We start from the raw sequence: 25,969 nt of genomic DNA, 5'->3' as shown, positions 1-25,969 counted from the left end.
TGTTCATCAAAAGACAACGGATAAACAAAATGTGATATACACATAAAATAGAATGTTATTCAGCCATGAAAAGGAATGGCGGTTTTTTTTACATGCTACAACATACAAGAACCTTAAAAACATTATACAAGTGAAATAAGCCAGACACAAAAGGACAAAAATAGTATGATTCCACTTACATGAAATATCTAGAGCAGGCTAATGGATAGATATAGTAAGTAGATTTGAAGTTACTAGAGACTGGGGGAAGAGGGAAATGAATTATTGCTTAATGGTTAGAGTTTTTGTTTAGGGTGATGAAAAGTTTAAAAATACATAGTGGTGATGGTTGCATAACATTGTGCATGTAATTAATGCCACTAGTTTGTACACTTAAAATGGTTAAATTGAAAATTTCATAACATATACATATACACACACACACACCACAATAAAAATATTTAAAATAATTTTTCACACAAACATGCTTGTGTATCTATGAAATCATTTTTAATGGATAGAGAAGAATCTTCAGGAGAGCAGGCATAGGGAATTGCACTATCAAGTGGATTTTAATTTTAACTTTATAATTTTGAACTTATTTTTATAAAGAAAATGGTATATTTATAACTTAAAAATATGATTTTTAAAACAAAACTGTATTTTGGATAATTCTATGAGCCACAATATAGGTCATTTATTATTCCTATGTCATGAATTTAATGATAAAAAAACGGAATTTAAAAAAAGTTTCTACAAAAGTATCTTTTCTGCTTTTATTATACTTTTATATTTATTGATATATGGTTGGTCTTTATTACTTTAATTTATTCAATGTTTACTGAGCATGTACTGAATGCCAAATCCTGTGCTGGCAATTTTCACATCTGGTACTTCATTAAGAAGGAAGTATGAGATATATATTGAGAATTTGATTTCTTACAAAATATCACTTGACTCTTCCATTCAGTCCCCAATATTGGCTAAATTTTCATTTTGACTCTGAGTTTCTATGAAGGTAGACAGGTTCAAAAGCTGCCACATAGACTCATGTATTAAAACTAAGTCATTTGGCCAATACCATTCACTGTGAGTTTTAGATAAATCTGACGTTTTCAAAATTTGTTTAGGATGACAAGAGAAATTGAGAAATCTCATACTGATTTGTATTGATTTGTAATGTTCTCTGTGGAAATTAAGGCACATTGTTCAGGAGGTAATAAATGTTCCCCTTGAAATAGGCCTTGTATGTTCTCAAAAGATACAGAGAGATTAAATTAGTCACCATCAATACTTGCACATACAGAATAGAGGCCAGGACAAATGATTACTAGTTTAGTTTTCCTCTCACATAATAAGATGTATCATTAGAGTCAAACTCTTCTAAAAATAGAGTTTAAAGATTTTATTATTTATTTGAGAGCGAAAATGCATGTGCAAGCAGGGTGGGGAAGCAGAGGGAGAGGGACAAACAGGCTCCCTGCTGAGCACAGGCCTGGAGCAGGGCTAGATCCCAGGACGCCGAGGTCATGACCTGAGCCAGGACCATGAGGTTATGACCAGAGCCAAAGGCAGACACTCAACTGACTGAACCACCCAGGCGTCCCTTAAAAACAGAGTTTAGAAAAAATTTAAGAGAATATAGTTTCACCTTCTTTTTTACGGAGGAGGACGTGCAGATGCCAAGAGGGCAAGCTCAGAAGGCAGAATGAGGACACTAAGGATGAATGTAGGAACCATGATGATTTACCACTCTTCATTTATTTGTATTACATCCCTATGAATATGTTCCTCACAAATTAAGAAAAACACAGCAAAGCTAAATGGGGTAGGAGTACCATAAGACATCTACGATTATTTTTTTAGGGGCACCTGGGTGGCTCAGTCGTGAAGTGTCTGCCTTCGGCTCAGGTCATGATCCCAGAGTCCTGGGATCCAGCCCTGCATCGGGCTCCCTGCTCCACGGGAAGCCTGCTTCTCCCTCTCCCACTCCCCCTGCTTGTGTTCCTTCTCTCGCTATCTCTGTCAAAAAAATAAATAAAATCTTAAAAAAAAAAAAAGAAATCTACGATTATTTTTTTATAGAACGTAAGTTTCATATACAATCTCTTCTGAGACACAGAGCATACATTCAAAGAAACATTAATATTTTTAACCATTTAGAACATCTTTCCATATCATGCTTTGTTATTTGTAACAAAGATCACGTGTGCATCAGGTGTCTCCTCTGTTTGTTGTGGGCAACTCAATTCCTGGATTTAGGTTACTCTAGTCTTCCTTATTAGCAGGCACAGAATTAAATTGAGTGTGCAAAGAGAAAAAAAAAGACTAACTAGGGTTTGGTATGAGTAATTTTACGTCCAATAATGCTAAGTTATTTCTTTAGCTGTTATTCTAATAGTTACATAAAAGAGGGGGAACTAGGTCTTGACACATTGTTCTGACTTCACAGTATCATGCAGTGTGGATCTAGGGGATGGTTTTAAAGTGACGAATCTCCTTGTGACAGCTAAATGCCAAGGCTGTGGTTCTGAAAATATAAAACCATTATTTTTTTTCTTTATCCCCTTCCCCGCTATTTTATCTTCTGCTTCTCCTGCCCAATTTACAAGATTCTAGGCTTCGAAGACACAGTGCGGAAAAAAAAAAAAATGGCCTCAATGAGCACTGATTTTCATTATTCATATTTCATAAGGCAAAAATTAGCTGGCACTATTGTGTAGTAAATATAGCAAGAGGTGAATAAACAAATATAATCAGATTTTTAAAATTTGTGTGACCATCTCTAATATTAGTTTGCATAGATTTTCTTTCAAGGTGGAGGCTAAAAGCGCCAACTGAGGAGAGAAGATTTTCAGTGTCAGTGAAGTTAAAACATGTCAGCAGCAGTTCCTTCTGTGAATATTGTCTCACATGAAAGAAAGGATGGATTGAATTCATATCTGAAACAAGACAAGATTTTCCATCTGACCTCATTATGTGTTTCTCTGGAGTGCATCCCTGGGTTTCTGCCGGAACCGCAATGTGTTGTGTGGAAACCAAATATAAAATAGCTCAGTACTGCCGTAACAGACGTTATCTTAATAAGATGGGGTATTTATTGTTTTGCCACAGTCATCTCTTAACTCGAAAAGTCATAATGATGTGCCGGATCCCTTTGTTAAAGCAATGCCCTTAAGTGAAGGCATGTACTAATGAAAGGGTTTATGCTGCACGGCTGGAAGCAAAGATGAAGTAGCATTACTGTAGATCACAGGGATTTATATTGAAAATTTTTTATGGGAAGATTTTTAGAAACTCGACCGTTGTATCCTCATAAATAATTAAACATACAAATTATCACTGTTACAATACAGCCAGTTTTCTTTTCTGTGAGCATTGGTAATCGATTCAAGAATATATTGCTTTAAAGGGATTTATAGCATTTTTCATTGTTCCTGATCATACTAGAAAATTATTCAGAGATCAGAAATAATAGAAAACTTTCCCCTAGATTAACCTTGTGCTCCAGAGAGAGAAATTCCCTACATGGCACCATATCATAAAGAAAGCCATCTTGTTTTTTCGGTTTTATTTGTGCAAAGGCTTCTTTGTATATATGTATATATGTGTTTGCATTTTTCATGCTAATGGATACAGAAACATGTCATTGCTTATATTATTACTCTGTGTATATATATATTTATATACATACATACATACATATTATGGTTTTATTTTTCAAAATATAATCAATGTAGGAAAAATATTATGACTTCCAAATCTACTACTATTAAAATATGTTTCCATACCCTCTAAGCTATCCCATAAGTTAATTATCAGTATTACCTAAAAATTAACCAGTGGCAGTAAACTATTGAAAAGAGGTCATTACATACATCTCTCTGTATATAGATGAAGATTTAAATATAAAATCCATATAGTGATATGTACTATCTTGGTGAAATTAATATCAATCTATATCTATTTATACTTGATAATTTGACACAGTTTTAATTTTTAGTTGCCATGGCAACTCATTGTTACATCAAAGTCCCTAAATTGTATGTTTCATAAAACAGTAAATACCAAAATATACAACCTAATAAATAGGTTAATTCGGACAAGTTTTGAGGACTTGATGGAATCATTTGGTCAATATATTCAGTATAGACTATAAAAGTTTCTAGCACATAATGAAACTTTTAAATTTACTACCTGAGGAAAATTCATCTTTTAGAAACAAAGACTATGTGATGTGTGACATGTTTATTTCATGTGGAAATAACTAGTTTATTAAAAAGTGGACATTTCTGAAATGCACAGTGCATCCCAGGCATTTTGCTTAATGCTGGGAATGCAGAGATTAAGTATTTGACAGGAGGTCACCTGTCAAATACCTAGAGTGGAGCAGTTGTGAGAAACTAAATTAAAAATTTACATATGCAATAGCCCACCTTCTAGAAGTGGCACCTAATCCCCCTACCCTTGAGACACAGTGACTGGTTTCCAAATAATAAGAGAAAAAAATAGTAACTTTGCAGTGGAGAAACCTGACAAACATGACCTTAACCTAGCAATGAAAGCTAACATTGTCAGGGATGTCCCGTAGATATCATTTCTCTCTGACACGTGGTTAAGAAGGGATTTTCACCCTTCAGGTATTCTTCCAAAAATTTCTAACCCCAGACTAGTCTGAGAAAAACACTGGATAAATCCTAGATTGGCTGACAGTTCTATAGGATACCTAGCCAGTATTCCCCAAGACTGTCAAAGTCATGACAAACAAGAAAAGCCTGAAATGTTTTCACAGACCAGAGGAGGCTGGGGAGCCATGACAACTAAATGCAATGTGGTTCTCTGGATTGGATCTAGAACAAAAAGAGAACATTCAGAAAAACTGGTAAATACAAATGAAGTCTAGAGATCAGTTAAAAAATAAAACAATTTACATATAATTTTAAAGTCTAAGAAAGTGCTCTAATTTATTAGACAAGAGGAACTATGGTTTCATCAACGGCAAGTCAATTATAAACTATTTAGTGGTCAAGAATGAGCACAACTCAGCATTCCACATAGCCAGGCCAGTGTCACACAGCAAGAACAGTGTCAGAGATTACAACATGTGAATACATAATAAAAGATCTTAAAAAATCATCAGTTTGCAAACTATTTTCTGCAGGACACTAGAAACTCCCGAGAGGGTAGTGCAGATCAGTGAGAAGGCATGGTATTAGCCACGGCCCCATCTCTAATTCAACTACACTAATGTGGAGTCATGTAATATTTATCCATGGTTTAGAACAAAACAGAAGAAAATCGGTATGTGGATCAGAAATCCAGGTAAGTGCTTATTCACTTGTAATAGGTACATGAATCATAGGGCATCTTATTAAAAGCAGACTCTAATTCAATAGATCTGGGATGGGGCCCAGGATTGTGCATTTCTAACAAGTAATACACATCCCACTGTTTGTCAGACAACACCTTAAGTGGGGAGGGAGATCTAAGATCAAATTTTTCAACTATTTTCTTACCCATAAATTTCACAGAGGAAAGTTTGCTATTACTTTTTAATGAGTTTTGCGAACTTGACTAAAATACAACAATCCGTCATAGTTAGCTAGCTTTGGGTTGGATAAATTAGGAAAGATGGTTTTCTGAGCTATAGCCCTGTTCATTCCTGATGCCTTTGTACCCCTAATCTCACTCTTGTTTATTGTAACAACTCCCAGACCCTTGACCTCATCCAGCCAACTTCTCTAGACCGTGTTCTCATCCATCTCATTGTATGACCAGTCATTTTAACAATGAGACATTCTCATGCCAATTACATTTTATTATATGCCATTCCAAGCCCAGTCTCAGGCAGTATGAACTATCAATTACATCTTTATAAAAAAAGAAAAGAAAGTGAATATTTGGGATTTTTACAAACTCATGCTGTTATATTTCATGTGGGAATTGGCCTCACACTTAAAAATGTTGACTTCATGTTGACTCATTACATTGTCCATAGGGTTGTTCCAAGCTTTCTCTACCCTCAAGGCCAAATTTTATTTCAAAACATTTAACACTCAGTCTTATTTTCTGCTTCTCAAGACTGAGATTCCTAAGCTCCAAAAATATTTCTCTCAATCCAGATACTCCCTCAAACTACTGAACAATACATTTCCTTCAGAACTATACAGACATCCAATCAGTTTTGAGTATCACTATTTGTCTTTGACTGAAATTGTTCTCCACAAAGTCACCAACCACCATGTGCCAATTCCAATGACATTCTCTTTGCTCAATTCAGCATCTGACACCATTGGAGAGAGGCTTTTAGGAATATTTGCGGGTTTCTCCAATTTCATATTTCTTTGAGAGGACCCAGTTCTATTTGCTTTCCCCCACTTTTACTGGAAAAGACAGTAGTTTGCAAAAACGATTTTGACCTCTAAAATCCAATTACCTGGTTTTGATTCTTTACCATTTTCTGGCTTTATGATTTTGAGCAGGTTGCTTCACTTTATGCACTTTAATGTTTTTATCTATAAAATCATGACAATATTGGCTTCTAGCTCACATGGTTGCTTTATGGATTAAATAAGTTAATATACATAAAATGACTAGAATTGTGTCTGACAGTCAGTGCTAGATAAATGTCAATCCTATTATCTCTCTGCAGCAACTCTTTTGGATAGTTTATCTACCCTCATTTCATCAACCATCTCCACACAGCCATCTCACCTCTGTGTGTATTTCTAACTCAGTTTCTCAGTATCACCACTAGTGACATGTGAAGCTGGACAATTCTTTATCGTGGGGAGCTGTCCTGCACAGAACAGCATGGTTAGCAATATCGCTAGCTTTTACCCACTAGAAGTCAGTAGCAACCCTGGTTTTAACACAAAAAATAATTGTCTCCAGATGTTGCCAAATATCCTCTGGGGATCAAAATCACCCCTAGGTGAAAACTTTCTGTCTAAGGATATCTTTCTATGGATGTCTCTTTGTTGCCTCAACATATGTCCAAAGGTGAATTTACCATGTTCTTTCTAGACAAGTTTTACATATTATCTTACCTACTTTTCTAAGTAACCAAGATAGAAAATACTAACAACCTTTATTTTTCTCTCTCTTGCTTTCTACAGTTAATCTAGTAAATTGTGTTAAGTATGCAATTCCAGTATTTTTTACCATTTAACTCCATGTAATCCCACTCACACGTACCAGAATTGGTCTCTCATTCTTTCAACAGAGTTATGCCAACACCCACCCAGTGGTAGATGTACTCTAGTGACAAGAAGACAAAGATCCAATCATGGACCTTATGTTCTTGTGGAGGAAATAGGTAATGAACAAGTAAACAGATAAATGATACATAAGGCAAATAAAGAAGGGTAAGGGGATGGAAGATGAATGAAAGATAGTGTTTTCATGATGGTATTAATAAGGGCATCTTGGAGAAGGTTGTATTACAGCTCCTCCTGTGAAGAATCTGATAATGCAAAAATTTGGGGATGGCAGCCACAGAAAGACTTGGGGTGGCAATGAACTTGGCATTTGTGAAAAAGAGCAACAAATTCAGGGTGTTGGCAATTACTCAATGTGTGGGGTGTTTGAACAGGTTAGATTTAAAAAGAAAGACAAGAACGAGATTCTAAAATAAATACACCAGCAAAAATTCCTACATGTTGAAAAAAAATGCAGAGGAGATGAATCTAAGCTGACGAAATTTTACTAAGTCATTTGATTTCTCTGATTTTCATATTTTTAACTATTTTGAGTTTTTAGCTGACTGTAAAACTTAATTATGCATTGTGTTGGGGATTGTGTATAACATGTGAATATATTTAACCAAATATATTCATGTATTTTATAAAAATTCTCCATTTTAGAAGTTATACTCAACTTCTAGTTTAGAAGAAAGCCAACATTCATGTTAAAGTTCATCAAATTTAGACAGTTCTGTAAATAAGTATACATGCTAAGATATTTCAAAAGCATTTAAAAGGCATAATATTTTCATATAATTATGACAGCATTAAAATTCTCCATGAAAAACATGTGAGTTTTAGCCTAATGCTATTAAAGTTAGCTTTAATAATCTAAACTATGAGACCAGAGTAATGATTTAAATATAGCAATTACACATGGCACTGATGTTCTGTAAGTCTTTAACATGTAACATCATTTTTAGGATTAGCATAGTCCAAAAAATTAGCTCTGAATGCTAACAGTGCCCGAAACAACAGCTAAAATTAAGGGTGTGTCAATGTTTTGCCTTCAAAACTTATATTTTGTGCCCCTTCAAACTCTCCTTGTCCCTGCTTTAAGAGTTTATTACCTAAACCATTAAGTACAATACAATACAATTAATTAATTAAATACAATTAAAAAACCTGCCTGGGATAAATTTTGTTAAATCTTTTTGTTTATTTGTCTTTGTTCTGTAGTTATTGTTTTGTTATCTTTGCATTTTAGACTTGAGACATTATTGAAGAGTTGCGTGTGTTCAATTTCTACAGACAGAGGGGTGAGTTAAGGATAGAGTGGCAGACCTAATTTAGAAATCTCCTCCTTTTGTATACTTAAGTTAAACCCTTAACTCAATTCTAACATCGAGTTTTTTATTTACAGATGCCCTCATTAGCCGTCTTGCTGTGGAGACAGATACCTTCTTTGCTTCTATTAGTCCCCACCAGATTAAATTAGTCGCATCAAGGCACTATTCCACCTCCATTGGAGCTAGTGCTATGTAGCAAAACAACAGTGGTAGGGAGTGAATGGTTATCAAGAGAAAGTTTACTTTCAGTGTTAAGAATTAATTTGGCTGAATCGGTGCAGTGAAAGTGGTAAACACAATCCCCTCACTGTTGTTTGTCAGGGTGTGTTATATCACCCTGGATTGCTTTGTCAATAATCTGCCTGGCCTGCAAGCTAAAAATCTAAGATTGCTCGGATGACTGACAGGCTGGAGATAGCCGATAATTCTAAGGAATTGGAGGTGTAAAATCTTCAAGGACCATGTCTACAGTATAAATGCCAGGGTATCTCCACATCACTCTGTACTTACAAAGGCAACAGCATTGTTAATGGCAGCCTGTCTGTCCATCAAGTTTGCTACCGGCGGATTTATCCCTTTTTCACTCCTTATCTTTCTTTGCTGTGTTTATTTCGAAACCAGCTGCAGAATAAATTGCCTCTTGTCTTCACCTCCTACACTGAGTACAATGATATGTTCTGTAAAGCTTAAAATCATGGTGTTTTTCAAGCACTCCTTTTTCAGAACACTGACTTCTAATTTTGTTTGTTTATGAATATGTATTTTTTTTCTTCCTATGGAGGTTTTTAGTAGAACACCAAAAATGACTCTTATTTACTTGGTGAGTGCTCAGGCTCCAGATAAAGGTGGGTATATGTTATCTCATAGAGAAGAAATAAATAGAATTAAGATAACCATTTTGCTATTGTCTTGAATAATTCATTAGATCCATTCTCTTTTAATCAAATCATTAAAATTAGTAAACAGCCTAATAATTTGGAAAAATAAACATATTATACACAAATAGAAATTTGTATATAAATAGAAATATATTTCTAATAAACAGTTTTCAGAATTTAATAAAGTGTAAAGTATCCATCCTTTATACACATCTACCCATTTGTACTTTTCTAACTTATGACTGAGAGGGGAAAAATAGGGTTGTATGTAGTCGGGCAGATTTAAAGTTCAAAATTAGAGTTTATATAAAATACCCAACTTTTACTTTAACCCAAACCCTTCTGTTCTGCTGGTAGGAGTGAATGGGCCAATCACTTTGGACATTTTTGATTAAGCTTACTAAAGATGATTATGCATGTACTTTATGAACAACCCCTCTCCCAAAGATACACCAATATACATTTACAAAAGGACATGTAAAGCACATGAGCAATCAGTCATAAAAGCCAAAATATGTACGCAAAACATATACACAAAATATGTATGGTGAGTATATACAACTTTTTAATATAAATAAAATAAAAACCACCTAAGTGTTGATTAACACTAGAGTGGATAGACTGGGCTGTACATTTCTTAATCCAATAAAATACCATATGGCAACAAAAGTCAAGAAACTGCAGCTATGCGTAACACATAGCCAAATCTCATGAAGAATGCTGAGTCAAAGAAACCAGAGGTACACTCCAGGATTCTGTTCACCTGAAGTTCAAACCTAGTCATAACTAATGAGCTAGCAGGGACACTTGGGACATGGGTTGGGCATGAGGCAATCCCAGGAATCCTGTTTCTTTACGTGGATGCTGGTTACGATAGGTTTGCTTATTTATTGGGTTAAAATTCATCAAGATGTACCCTTATTATTTGTGAACTTTTCCACACCTATATTAATAGTTCAAAAAGTTCAATATTTAAAAAGTGTCCCTATTTTTAGTGGGTGTTTGCAACTACATACTGCAGTATAATTATCAGGCATCTCCCATATTCTCTCTAAATGGTGTTTCTTGGTTATTTGCAAAGGGAGATACAAGTAAGAAAAAAGGGAAAGCAGATTTTAGATAAAGGTAATAATCTGTGAAAGGTAACCATGTAACCAAATTGGTGTGAGTAACAAAGAGTTCTCTGTTACGCCATTGACATTTAGCCACACACACACACACACTCACTTGTGTATATTTAAGTGAATGTTGTGGCCTCCTAAATTGGTAAGCAATGAAGGCAATATTTATCAGTCATTATTTTGCAACATAAAAAGTTCTTGAATTTTCTAATTATTTTATAGGCAGTCATTTTTATTTGGACTGGATATTCTATGCAGTATCAGAAATAGCATTCATTCATTCTTCATTCACTCCCAATATCTTTTTGAGAAAGATTGTGCTAGGGCCCAGAATATGAAAGACGCAGACTCTTTGCCTTTTCATGGAACACAATGATCTTTTTTCTTTTTTCTTTTTTTAATAAACCTGTCAGCTCTATCTGTCAGTATCTTAAATGCTATGCCAGCATGTTCCATTGATGACTGAAGATGACCAATGGTTTATTATTAAAGTATAATCCTTAAGAGGTACATTATGTAGCTTGGGCTGCTATAACACAATTCCACAAACTATATGGCTTAAACAATAGACATGTACTGGACACTTCTAGAGGTGAGAAGCTGAAGATCAAGGTGCTTACCGATTTGGTTTTTGGTGACAGCCCTCTTCCTGGCTTGAAGATGACCAAATTCTCATTGCATCCTCACACAGCTGAGAAAAAGATAACTAGCTGTCTGGTCTTTCCTTCTAAGAGCACTAATCCCACCATGAGGACCCCACCCCCATGACCTCAACTAAATCCAATTACCCCAAAGGCCCCATCTTGAAATACTAACACGTTGGGGTTAAGGCTTCAACATATGAATTGCAGGGGAGGGATAAAGACATTCAGTTCATAACAAGAAGCAATTATTTGGTGATGACATATTTTAAAAGAAGACCTTTCCCTGTCTGAGGCTCCTGCCTTTATGTCACTGTCCTCCCCCCTTCCTTGCCTTTCTGTCTTCAACAATGACATTAAAAAAATAGTAAAGAATATATTTGCAAATTTTAATTCATTTTATACCTGTGACAGTAATTAAGCAGGCAAATTCATTACTATCATTACCACAAGACTTTTCTCATTACCCTTGCTTTGATATAAAGTAAATGAACAATTACAATAGAAATCTATTATCAAAATTGTCTTGTAAGTAAAAAATGATTTTATTCTTCAGAATGATGTCATCTCAAATTATCAGATTAACTGGAAGATGTAGTTTCTGGACTCTAAAACTTGCGTTGATTTTTAGTTAATATTTTGTTATAAAAAACAAGGTATCGTTATGAATCTGTTATTTTCAAAGTTTTAATAACTATTTTTTTTTAATTTTATTTATTTATTTGGCAGAGAGAGACACAGCAAGAGAGGGAACACAAGCAGGGGGAGTGAGAGAGGGAGAAGCAGGCTTCCCATAGAGTAGGGAGCCCGATGTGGGGCTGGATCCCAGGACCCTGGCATCATGACCTGAGCCGAAGGCAGACGCTTAACGACTGAGCCACCCAGGTGCCTTTTAATAACTATTTTTAACATAAAAATGTTTTAGGAATATTTACCCTTTCCATTTCATCTTGAACAAACTTCTTTTTCTGGTAGAGCTATATTTATAACGACGTCAAGTTAGATTCATCTATGACTCATTTCGTAGTGTTAACAATTCTACTTCACCATTAAACCAGCCATAATCACTTAACATACTTAATGTCTTAAATAATGTTTGACTGTATCTCATCAATGCCAAACAAACAAAAAAAAGTCAGAATGTTTGGATTACATGGCTTTAAACATCCAAGTGTTGGAAGATGGAAAATATAATGTGCATTTAAATATCTGTTGCAGTATAATCAGAGGAGATCTGAAGCAAGCCTTTTAGTAACAAAAGTTTTCTTTTTTTTTATCCGAATTGTTTCAGAATTCATGCTATAGCATGTCTGTCTACTGACTAAACACTGAAAACAATGGTTTTTCTTTTTCTCCCTTGGGATTTCAGCATGTTGTAGAGTATCTTGGGAAGGTGCCATCACCATGAATATGACAAAAGTAATAATTTCAAGGCAGTGGCTCCGGAAGACACAATCAGTTGGATGTAGGTGGAATTGTTAAAAAAAAAATCCAAATTGTTATCTCCACTATTCCTATGAATGCTAGCAGGTAATAATGGCTGGTAAGACTTAATAAAGGATATAGAAGAGCATTCTAGGTGAAAGAACACAATATACATATATAAGGAGATGACAGATGTGTCCAAAGAAATTTGATTAGACCAACTGGGCAAATAAATAGAGCTAATTTAAGAGAGTAAAAGAAAAAGTATAAGTTGAGGAGAGATACAGTTTCAGAATAAATTTGGCCAGAGAGAAACTATTGAAAGTATCTCAGTATAAATCTGACCTAAAAAATGGTATTTTCAGGTGTTCATCTAAAGACATTCAACAAAGGGAATGAACTATCAAGGGAAGACATGAGTCGAAGGAAGACTTTTAAGTAGCTATTGCTATACCACAGACTGAAAGTGACTTACAAGGGCCTGAGCAATGTTCATGTTAGCTGAATAAAAGACTAGAGAAAATTTAAGACCAGTTGATTGAATTTAAGACTAAAGCTTGTTGACTTGTATGTGTTAAGAATAATTTTTTAAGGAGTATTTATTATAAGAACTAGGCAAAGTAATACATACCGTTGTGGATACCATACAAAATATTTCACAATATATGAGAAATATTGAACTTTTTGTACTTCCATTATGTAGAAAATGTGCCACCATACTACCTTTATGGTGTATGATTCATGAAATATTTTAACCATATATAATTATTTCATAATAATATTATAAATAAATCCCCACTTGAATAGACTCTATGATGAGTACCAATAAACCAATATAGTCAAATCCGCCCTGTAACAAATCACATTGCAGTGACCTTGAGCAAGCATGCCTGTTTAGGCTTTATTTCTTCATCTATAAATTGGTGACAATAATGGTATTTACCTCTAGGGTTTTATCAGTTATTACTCAGCAGCTTTGAGAATCAACTGGCATTTTTAGCATGATACTTGGAAATCTGCTTTGCCAGATCACTATCTTGTACTCAAAAGCAGTTAATAATTTTGCCAATTGTTTTACTACAAAACATGGGCCATCAATCTTTTCATCTTCCAATAGCAGTTTACCCACTGAGTTTTCAACCTCCAATAACAATGACCTTGTTCCTTTACAGCTTTTACTCTACCTCATTCCAAAGCAAATGTTACATAACAGGTTTTTGTAAGGGACCAGCCATTTCCTCAAAACTTGAAGCAAACAGTTTATTGTTTTTTCATAATTCCCAGATTAAATCCCACTGGTCGTGCTTGTGCTTATTCATGACACTGCTTTCAGATGGTGAGTTGGATCCAAACTGGACTCAGCTAGGACTGTTGGGCTTTATTCTCCTAGAGGGTCTTCCTTCTTTAAGATTAGACCAGGTTTCTTCACTTTGTGATAATACCAGCAGTCTAAGAGGGCAAGCTCCAATGTCCAAGTGCTTTTCAAGTCTCTATTTCTATTCCCTACGTTAATAACATACTGTTCAAGTAAGTCACACTACCAAAGCTAGAGTCAATATTAGAAGGGACTACAAAAGAGAATGCTATGTTTAATTGGGGGCCATAACTGAACCAAAATATCACAATGGCCTATTGTGTGAGATTAAATGAAATAATGCATAGAAAGGTATTAGCATATGCCTGGGGCGCCTGGGTGGCTCAGTTGTTAAGCGTCTGCCTTCGGCTCAGGTCATGATCCCAGGGTCCTGGGATCGAGCCCCGCATCGGGCTCCCTGCTCGGCCAGGAGCCTGCTTCTCCCTCTCCCACTCCCCCTGCTTGTGTTCCCTCTCTAGCTGTCTCTCTCTCTCTGTCAAATAAATAAAATAAAATCTTTAAAAAAAAAAAAAAAAGAATGTTTTAAAAAAAAAAAAAGAAAGGTATTAGCATATGCCTAATAAATAATAGGTATTAAATAAATGTTAACTACTATAAAAACTTAGTGATAGTTTCCATGATTATGTATTTTTTCTACTGTCAATCTCACCAAGGAGCTATTTTACTTACTCTTTATGAACTTGTTTTAACAGTGTTCCTGTGGATTGCCCCTGTTCTTAAGCCAAAACCCATCTTGACTCAAGACTTGGTACTTGGATACAGCTTCTAAAGTAATTCCAGTTTTCAAAAATGTATCAATAAAAATTAGATATTTTACTGAGGATTCCTTAGGGTAATAGACAAGAATATTTACACTATACACCACATCAAAGAAACTTAAATTTCCCTTAGAATTTCCTATTCTCCCCAAATTCTTCTCTCTTATCATCTGCTTTATCTCCTCTCTAATAAGCCCCCAAATCCCTTCCCTTTGCCTAAACAATTCAGCTCCCATCCTTACCATTTATCCATTACTCAGGTAGACAAAAGTCAGACTGGTAACCTTAATTAAAATCATATCTTTCTCTTTTCCAATATGCCTCCAGTCATATCTCTCTAATCTTTCAAGGAGAATAGGAAAAAATCTCAGAGTTTCAAGTCAAATATTATTTAAAATAAAGAAAAACCAATTTAAACAAAAAATGTTAAGAATTAGACTAACACAATGCATGGCTGGTGCTAAGGATACAGAGACAAAAAAGATAGTTCCACCAAAATTATTAGTTTTCATGTCTGTCTTTTCAGCTGACCATATACAAAAACACTAAGATAAATGAACCAACACTTACACATTCAAAGTGCTTCAGGAGCACAGAGTAAGAAGGAAGCATCTGGAAATGTCAGCAATATGAGTTCTTACTCCAAATAGATCCAGCATCATTGTGTTGATAGTGTCACACACAGTGCTTTCCTGAAACTCTCTACTTATTATAAGTGTTTTCTTCTGTGCTTCTCTTTTTCACTCTCTCTCTGAACTTGAACTAATTGCCCCTGCTGTATACTAACTGTAGACCCTCTTTTGATCCCTGACACAGAATCAAGCTCACAGTTTCCACGTTCACACCTGCTATTCCCCTTTCCTTCAAATACACCATTTATCCTGACAGTAAGTAAACTTACCTGGGGAAATATTCCTTGTGGAACTGTAGTTTGTCTTTCAGATTATCTGAAAGATGAAATTTTAAGTTCTCCTTTGATACTAAACATAGGTCTTTTCCTTCCATGAAAAAGCTTAGAATGTACCTTTTTATTTCAGGTGGAAAACACATCGGGGTGATGACAGTAAGCAGCGTTTAAGTTTATATACAGAAAATGCTTTGAAAATGCCTATCTTTTTATAGCAAGTCTGATATAAAGGATAATATTGCTCAAGAAATGTTACAAAAATGGCCTCCATGTGCTTCGAAGTGAGAAAGACATTGACTGTTGGAATAAATCCTAGGTCGATCAAATCCTTGTTTTATTTATTTATTTTTCTTTTTAAGGAAAAATAAAAGAATAGAATTGAGAAACTCTACCAGCTAAGCAAGTTTGTTTGGTTTTTGGTTTTGGGTGGGTTTTTTTGTTTTTTGTTTTGTTTTGTAAAACACTATGACTTCTAGACAAAGTAATCACCGTCAGTTTGAGGAAGGAGAGATTTTTGTAAGATATATCTAATGAAGTTCCAGGTATTAGATGGATTTAAAGTGACACAAAAAGCTATTAACAAAACTGTTCTTTGTTGAAGACATTCAATAACTAGATTGTCTATAACAAGATTATCTTGTGAGATAAACCCCACATTTGGACTATGATAAAATAGCATGGTGATAAACTATAGAGGCAAGAGTGTGAACAAATTGATATGGAAGGTCAAAATAGTATGTTCCTCTATATCCATAAATTTCCATTTCTGTGTGCTTTCTATGTTACTTAAAATCACTCAACTTATTTGTATACTCACTCTTATTAAGCCATTTACTTCAGACTTTACAGGACTGAAGACTATAAACTGAAAGCAATTCTTCCCTCCTCTCTCAGTTTCTCACTAAAAGTTAAATGACGTATACTTCTTACCATATGTTATGAAGTTGGGGAGCTCGACTCAATTTTTCACATATTTTAACTGCAATTTCATATAAGAATCAGCCATCAGTAAAGGGGAAACATAGACAAATATTCTAATGTCTATGAAAATTTTAATATGAAGTTGAGGGACTGATCCATTAACTGTCAGAATGCGTGTAACTTTACACCATACACAAAAATAAACTAAAAGTGGATGAAAGACTTGAACATAAGACCTGAAACCATACAACTCCTAAAATCAAACATAGGCGGTAAGCTCCTTGACATTGGTCTTGGTGATGATATTTTGGACTTGACACTGAAAGCAAAGGCAGTAAGAGCAAAAATTAAAAAGTGGGACTTCCTCAAACTCAAAAGCTTCTTCTGTACAGTAAAGGAAACCATCAAGAAAATGAAAAAGAAACCTATCAAATGGAAGAAAATATTTACAAATTCTATATCTAATAAGGGGTTAATACCCAAAATATATGAAAGCACTCCTACAACTCAACAGCAAAAACTAATAATCTGATTAAAAGATGAGCAGATGATCTGAGTAGATACTTTTTCAAAGAAGACATACAGATGGCCAACAGGCACATGAAAAAGTGCTTAACATCACTAATCATCAAGGAAATGCAAATCAGACACACTATGAGACATCACTTCATACTTGTTAGAATTCTATCATCAAAAAGATGAGAAAAAATAGGTATTAGAGAGGATGTGGACAAAAGTAAACACTTGCAGTGTTGATTGGAAATTGGTACAGCCACTGTGGAAACCAGTACAGAGGATCCTCAAAAAAATTTAAAAATGGAATTACTGTATAATCCAGCAGTTTCATTTTTGGGTACTTATCCAAATGGAACAAAAAGATAAGTCAAAAAGATATATGCACTCCCATGCTCATTGTAGCATTATTTGCAAGAGCCAAGAGATGAAAACAACCTAAGTGTCCAATGATAGATGGATGAATAAAAAAAAGTTGGCACTATACACATGCATGCACCCATGCACGCGCACACACACACACACACACACACAGAAGAATATTATTCAGACATTAAAAAGCAAGGCAATTAAGCCATTTGTGGCACCAGGGATAGACCTTGAGGGCACTATGCTAAGTGAAAGAAGTCAGAAAGAGATAAATAAAACTGTACATGTGGAATGTAAAGAACAATAACAACAACACAACAACTTATAGACGCAAAGAACAGTTCAGTGGTTGCCAGGGGCAGGTGGTGGGGGGTGGAGGATGGGCAAAATGGGTGAAGCTGTTCAACAGGTACAAATGTCAGGTTATAAGTTCTAGGGAAACAAGGTACAGCAGGGTAACTATAGTTAATAATAATGTATTATATACAGTGCCCCTGGTTGGCTCAGATGTTTAGGCATCTGCCTTAGGCTCAGGTCATGATCTCCAGGTCCTGGGATCAAGCCACACATTAGGCTCCTGGCTGGCTCAGTGGGGAGCCTGCTTCTCCCACTCCCCCTGCTTGTATGCTCTCTCTGCCTCTCTCCCCCAAATGAATAAATAAAAGCTTAAAAAAATAATTATATATTTGAAAATTGCTAAGAGAAATCTTAAAAGTTCTCTTCACAAGAAAAAAAACTCCAACTCTATGGTAGTGGATATTAATTAGATTTATGGTAGTGATCCTTTTGTAATATGTACTTGTATCCTATCACTATGTTGTACACCTGAAACTAATATATGTCAATTACATATCAACTGGAAAAAAAGAATTGAAGAGCTCAGTTAAAAGATGGACACTACTAGATGTAAAGGCTATTTATGAAGCTACAGTATTCAAAACAATGTGATATAGATGCACAGTAGGCAAAGACAGCAGTGCAGTAGAACTAAGTGTCTAGATTTAGATCCACACGTTTATAATCATCTAAGTCAAAGCAAAATTACTACTACCATGAAACAGTCTGCAAGATAAATGATGCTTAATCAAAATTTCCGTTTAGGAAAAAAAGAAGTACATTTTAAATTCTACCTCACACGATACACAACAATCAAGAAGACGGACCACAGATTTAAATGTGAAAGGTCCAACAATAAAACTTCTAAAAAATAACATACAAAAATATGTTCATGACCTTGGAGTAGGCAGAGACTTCTTAAAAAGACACTTAGCCATGAAAAGCACTAACCCTAAAGGAGATGCTTAGTAAGTTGAACCGCATTAAAATTAAGGTGTCATTTTCATTAAAAAAAAAAACAAAAAAACAGCAAATGCAAATGCCAGGTATAGAGTGGAGAAAGTATTCTGCACTACATAAACACGGGCTAGGACTTGTATCCCACACGTAAAGAACACATCCAGTAAGAAAGGACAGATAATGGTAAAAAAAAAAAAAAAAAAAAAAAGACTTGAAAAATAGAGGAGGCTCAAGTTGCCAGGATGCATATAAAAGGTGACCAACTGAATTAGTTCTCTAAGAAGTGCAAATTAATACCTGTGATCTACCTCTACACACCCATGAACATGGCTAAAAGGACTTGACAATACCAAGAATGGAGAGCAAGTGGAATGCTCATAAAATGCTGGTAGAAGGGCGCCTGGGTGGCTCAGTTGGTTAAGCGACTGCGTTCGGCTCAGGTCATGATCCTGGAGTCCCTGGATCGAGTCCCGCATCAGGCTCCCTGCTCGGCAGGGAGTCTGCTTCTCCCTCTGACCCTCCCCCCTCTCATGTGCTCTCTCTTTCATTCTTTCTCTCTCAAATAAATAAATAAAATCTTTAAAAAAAAAATTAAAAAAAAATGCTGGTAGAAGTGTAAACTGGTACAAACACTTTCAGAAAACTTACAGTACCCACTAAATCATTACCTCTGATCCATTATTTAAAAAACTGTTGTATAATATATGAAGTATATCAAACAGTTTCAAAAAATAATACCATTAAATCAATGTAAACATTTTATGGATGTTGATAAGTTTTTAGAATTTAATGAACATCACAAATTTCAAAAATGTTAAAAAAGAGAGGAAAATATAACAATTAAAAATAACCTACTAGTATCTATTAACATCTTAAAATATTTCCTTCCAAGATTTTTTTCCAGTTGGAGAAATATTCCATTATAATGTTTACTTTAAAAATTACGATCATTCAGTAACTTTACACATAGTGATGTATCTGGTTTTCATCACGTTTATACTTTCTAAGAGTATTTTATGTGGTTATTATTCTATTTCGGATATTTATAAAACTTACCTATTTTAAAATGTGAATAAAAAATATTAGTGGAATTACACAATACAGAGTACCAACATTTTAAAGCTATGTGGCATTTTATAAAATTATACTTCGTTAAGTTTACACCAATTTTTATGCCACTCAGCAATGTATGATAGCATGTTCTCAGCACTCTAACCATAAAAAAACACCCAATTGCTAGTGATATATTTTTATTTACATTATTTTTTTCTTCGAAATAAGACTGTTTTTGTGACCCTTTATAGCTTACTTTTATCTTTTGAGAATGATCAATGTTCAATTTACTCACTGGTGGTTACTATTGTTATGTAAATAACTAGTGTGAGTCCTTTACAAATTATGGATATTCATCTGTCCTGTGATATTTCACGTAGGTTTTATTTCTCAATTTGTGGTTCTTTTTACATTTTTTTAATGTAACATAGTTGTAGTGGCTTATTACTGTCTCACCTTAGTTAGGCTGGAAATGTTTCCTTAAAATTCTCTGTCCTGTATGGGCCTAGATTCATAGTGGCTGCAAAAGAAATTTGTTTGAATTTGGAAGGGCGAAGTAAAGCAGTGGTCACATTTTTTTTTTTTTAATCCTCCCAAGATTAGTGTAGGATACCATGCCTTGTGGCATGTCACACTCACCAATCTGAGGTCTCACTTTGGTGTCATAGGAGCCTCCTTCCAGCTTCTTACATCCCTGGGCCAGGTGAGGATGCAGGTCTGTGGTAAAGGGCAGCAGCTGCTCCCACATGGTTCCCCCGCACTAGCTGGAGACACAGAGACAATGATGTTGGCTCTAGTTCATCCGCTGCTGGTCTGACTGATACCTAATGGCTAATAGCAAATGACTTCACTCTCAATATCAGATGCAGAAACAACAGCATCACAAGGATGCCTCTTCCAATTTCCATAATTGTGTAACTTCTAGTCCTTATACGAAACCCCTTACTCTGTATCACTAATGTTGTTTTGCTTCTTTAATTTCACTGATAATGAAAACTTCTAGGTATGTGCTATCCAAAAGAGTAACTACTAGCCGCATGTGTCTATTGAGCAACCTGAAATATGGTTAGTCAAAAATGTTCTTTATCTGTAAAATACACACAAAATTTCAAAGGTAGTAAGAAAAAAATAAGGAAAATGTCTTCTTAATAATTTTTATACTGACTACATGTTGAAATGTAGTATTTGGGATATACTGATTTAAATAAAATAAATTATTAAAGTTAAAAATTTTGCTTTTTTAAACATTTTTAAAGTGGCTACTAAATATTTTATCAGTACAGAAGTAGCTTGCATTTGTGGTTTTCATTCTATTTCTATTGGACAGTAATATTCCAGAGGAGCAGAACCTTAGGAGTAAGTTTTCAGAATTGACTCTAAGATATCTGGAATTGGCCTCATATCTGGTAAGACTAAAGGTATGGATGTTTCTATTTTTATTGGTGAAGGGAATACACACAGTCTAGGGAAAACATTGGTAAATCAGATATTTAATGATCACCTGTAAATATCTGTAGTAAAGTATGTACAGAAGACAACGCTTTGGGAAACCAAGTTGTTAATGATATAGAACATTATAGTGAAAACAAGGAATATGGTTACTGAGATGGATGGTTTCTTCTAAGTGCACTGAAGAATTTAGGGAAAGAAATGTTAATGCAGAGCTTGAAATTATCAGCCCAAAATCTGGATAAAGGACCAAAAGTTTCCATGGCTGCCTCCAAAGAAACAGTGTCCTCTGTAATGACAGGTCCAAAGCTTCTATGAAACAAACCAAAGTCTATTTCTGAAGATGGTTGAGTTACAATGGAAATTAAATTACCACAAGTATGGGTTCTGTAATATTAAAGTTAGAACAGTTATTGGGAAAGAGTAAAACCCTGAAAATGGAATTGGAGCAAGTGGGCTTACTTCAAAGAAACTGGAGAGAGTAAACCCCTAAATTCTGCTGAGCCTCATTTGCCACTAGAAGAAACCTTTCTTCCCCTAATGTTAGTCCCTCCTTGGAAGAAGACTCTTACAAAGATTTGGATTAAATGTATCAGTTTAGGTAGTTGAGAGTGACTAGAGAAATCTGGTTTATTGACTGAAACCTAGGACCAAATATGGCCTCTACTAAACTAAATGGACTTGAAATATCAGGATATCTTTGGTACAATATAAGGGAAGATAGAGGGATATCGGGATACTACATTAGGAACACCTCATCACCAGTCACCCTCACACATCACAGTATGTCCACATGGAGGGTTCAGGAAACACTCTTTTCACCAACATGATATGAAAAGCATTGTGGGGGGAGCAACCACATCCTGAAGAGCTCAGTACTGGTTACACACTATAGACCTGGACTTACAGCAGGACTGCTGTCATCAAAGTGAGCTCCCCAAATACAATGGAGATGATTAGATTGTAGATGTCAGGGGTGAAGGGCAGTATTTAGTCACCAAAGACAAGGCGAGTAGAGTCACCATAATAAAAAGCAAAGCCAAGGCATAATCAGAGGAGAATTTTGGTGTTGTCTAGTTGATCATAGCATCCCTAAAACTAAAATAGATCGGCAGCTTACTAAAATCTTTCTTCTTTTCTCCAGAAGGAAAAACTCTTGGTTTGGTGAAAAGAAATCTAACTTGAATCACAACATGAGCAAGTCATAGCCCCTTTACCAATTCCAAAATTTTTCAGTTCATAGACCCAAAGACCCTTGAATAAAGGAAGCCAAGTATTCTTGAGGAAGACATTACCGCAGCTGAATTTTTATATTTAAATTTCTTCTTCTAGCTTTCCCAAAAGTATCTGAAGCCATTTACCAGCATGGTAAAAGGAATAGAGGATAGAGGAAGTAAGAAGACTTTTCAGGGGTTACTGGACACTGACTCTGATTGACACTAATTCCTATCAACTCAAGATGTTTAAGTCCACCTTGTAGGAGGCCCAGTAGCTCTCCAATCCAACTTTGGCTATTTCCTCACTTCCAGAATGTACAATTGCAATAAAGATACTCACCAAATGACCTATTCCCTGCATAAGTTCCCGGACTGGTGGAGATGGTGCTATTATAATAGTAAAGGCTAAGTGAAAGTCACTAGAATTTTTCTACTACCAAAATAGTAAACCAAAAGTAATAGTACTTTTCTGGAAGGATTAGAGGTCAGTGCCATCACCAAGGAATTGCAGGTGCAAGGATGGTGATTTCTACCATATATCCTATATAACTCACCTATTTGGATATAAAATGGAATGTGTGTAAAATGGTATTTAGGGAATTACAGTGGACTATTGTAAACTTAATTGGATGTTGACTCCAATTACAACTGCTATTCAAGCATGATTTCACTGCTGGAGCAAATCAACATATCTTCTGGCAGCTGGTATGCAACTATTGATTTAGTGAATGCTTTTTTATCCATACCTTCTAGTAAAGACTATCAGAAGTAGTTTGCTTTCAGGTGGTAGGACCATTAATACACACTCTTTTTACCTGAGGGATATATCATCTCTTTAGCTTGTTATCAGAATCTAGCCTGCAAGGACATTAATTGCTTTCCCAATCCACAGGACATAACATTTGTGTACTGCACTACATGACATTGTGCTGACTGCACTTGGTGAAAAGGAGGTGGCAACTTGGTAAGATACGTGCATAAGAGAGGGTCTGACATAAATCCCACAAATATTTGGTACCACACAATGCCAGAGTCTCAGTGCTTTGGTGATTACCTGGTATAATCCTTCCAAAGTGAAGAGTAGGTTACTGTATTTGTCTCTTCCATTAAGGAAGAGGCATATCACCTAGTGGACCTTTTTGAATTTTTAGGGAAATATATACTTCATTTGGGGTAGTAATTATCCTCAAATTTCAAGTAATCTGAAAGGCTACCAGTTTTGAGTGGGCCCAGAACAAAAGAAGGCTCTGCTACAGTTCCAGGCTACTGTGTAAACTACTCTGCTTCTTGGGCTGGATGACCCAAGAGATCAAATGGTACTTAAAATATCTGTGACAGGTAAGGCAGTTGTAAGGAGTCTTTGGTGGGCCTGTTCGGTTTTTGGAGCAATGCTATGCCATCCTCGGCAAAGCCTGTTCATTTTTTTAGAACCAGGTTTTGTTTTGAGACTGGTTCATAGCAGAAACTCAGTGTACTTCCATTGCTAATCCCAAGTCACTGACTGCTTTATGCTTCATAGACAACAGCTAAACATTGTGAGTCAGATACTGGTCTAATGTATCCTCCAAATTCCAGGAGATATACATCAAGTTCTCTAAGTGGACCAATTAAAGCCCCCTTTCCTACATTTTAAGTAAAAGAAAATTACCCTGTAGAAAGGAAGTAGGAGAATGAACATGTGTATAGAGAGGAATAAGGGAGAAATAGGTAGAAATAAAAATACCCACAGCTTTCTAAACAATCTTCTTCAGATATTCCCCTCCCCAACCATGTTATAGGCTCAATTTGGATGACTAAGAGGTACCTAGTAAATATTAATTAAGATCCTTCTTCAGGAATGAAGGACTTATTTCCCAATATTCTGGATTGTAGCCAGCTCATAGCCCTCTCTTTATTACCCTTCTTTATGAATTGCCCTCATCTGAACAGAGGTGATTTGCCCAAGCTCATGCCTCCTATCCAGGGCAGCCTACATCCACTAACAGGTAAATGTAGGAATATCAATGTCTTGACTTGTCCCAACTCTGAACAACTCTGAAGCCCTATCTCACATTCAGAATTCCCTCATGTGTTTGGTTACCGCTCAACTTCACCTCTGCCCAGTTCTTCTTCTTTCTTTCCCCTATAGAGGCTGATCCTGAGAATATTCACGAATTCATTTCCTCTCTACGAATCCCCATTTTCCCACAGTCACTGATTTTTAAGAATTGGTATCAGGAAGGTTCCAATGGAGCAGATGACAAGATGGGATTTTGGATTAAAAACCACTGATGATAGGTAGAGCACAGATAGCCCCTGGCACAAGGTAGCAGTATCACTGTTATAATTTTATCCAGGAAAGAGTAGGGATAGCATACTAACAGAGATGATTGCACTAGTGGGTATAATAGAAAGTATTTCAGAAATACGGCAGGAATGGTATAAGGAAAATGGATTAATTTGCTTATCTGGGGGCAACTGATGTTCATGGAAAAAGTGTAATAAAATAGTAAAGTGTATCAATTGTTGATTTAAAGCTAATTCTGCAAGTAGGGGAGCTTTTTGGTAGCATGTAAAGAGATTCACATCCTGCACCTGCAGGGCAGAAAAAGCTAGTGGGTTGGCCCAGGGCTTAGTGATAAGAGTAATAGATTTCTGGAGAAAGTTCTCAAGCCAGATAGATCTGCTATGCCAAAGACAGTGTCCTGATTGGGACCCTGAGGTACTAGAGGAGGACATCGAGATGGATAGAATGTCAAGTCTTGAATCCCCAGATTTCCCTAAACCTTTCTGAGAAGTGGCCCACTACTCTCTTTTAAGGTACTTCCTCTCCTTAGAGACCTCTCTTCAGCAAAGCACCATGTGCCCTGCTCAGGATCTACCCCTACACTTCCATTCCTGGCCTCTAAGCGAATAACTAGATTAAGTTACTACATATCCTGGCAAGGATTGCTGAGACATAAAGAAGGAAAAGATCTATAGCTTGAAGAAACTGCAGAATCTAGCTAATGTATCCTAGCCATACTTGAGAGGCTGCATCAAGAACTCAAGATCCTGAGGGGGCCGGATGAAAGGAGGGTTTACTGAAATGGTATGCTCTTCCAGAATAAAAATGTAGTATCTTCTAAAGGACTCCAAAATGTGGGTGAATAAACACACAGCTAGTTAGCTCCCAAAACTTGGATAAAGTAATGACCCACACAAAGTGAAGTAGAAATGCCAGAAGGAATTACAATGGAAGACTGTTCAAGAGGAGAATAAAAGCTCAGGACAGTTGTAGACCTCTTTTTGACCACCTTAATGGCATGAGTTGGCATTGCCCCATCACACTCTGGAATCCAGAGATGGTTGACGTATGTTGTCTTTATATCTGAGAGAAAATTCAGATGAAAATAGTTGAATTTTGACATCCTATGATTAGTGAGACCTTCCTCACTCTCCCAGTGCTTGAAGTAGGAATTAGTAATAAAGTATAAGAAAATCTAATATCTGCTTACTTGACTATGTTATTCTCCCCTAGGCCTCCCATTCAATGTTTTCTTTTTGGAAACTCAT

At 35.7% G+C, this 25,969-nt stretch overlaps 1 long non-coding RNA gene across 1 annotated transcript in view; it reads right to left on the bottom strand.

Moving 5' to 3' along the window:
* The window catches only part of LOC144380964 (uncharacterized), a 531,798-nt gene that overhangs the window by 403,131 nt on the left and 102,698 nt on the right, over nucleotides 1-25,969 (bottom strand). Inside the window, exon 2 of the long non-coding RNA XR_013445329.1 lies at nucleotides 20,409-20,533. This is a non-coding gene — a long non-coding RNA (uncharacterized LOC144380964). The remainder of the gene's footprint in view (nucleotides 1-20,408; nucleotides 20,534-25,969) is intronic.

Source organism: Halichoerus grypus, chromosome 2 (genome assembly GCF_964656455.1).
Source record: "Halichoerus grypus chromosome 2, mHalGry1.hap1.1, whole genome shotgun sequence".
Classification (NCBI taxonomy): Eukaryota; Metazoa; Chordata; class Mammalia; order Carnivora; family Phocidae; genus Halichoerus; species Halichoerus grypus.
Note: the sequence above shows the minus strand (reverse complement) of the source record. Positions and strands in the feature narration are given on the sequence as shown.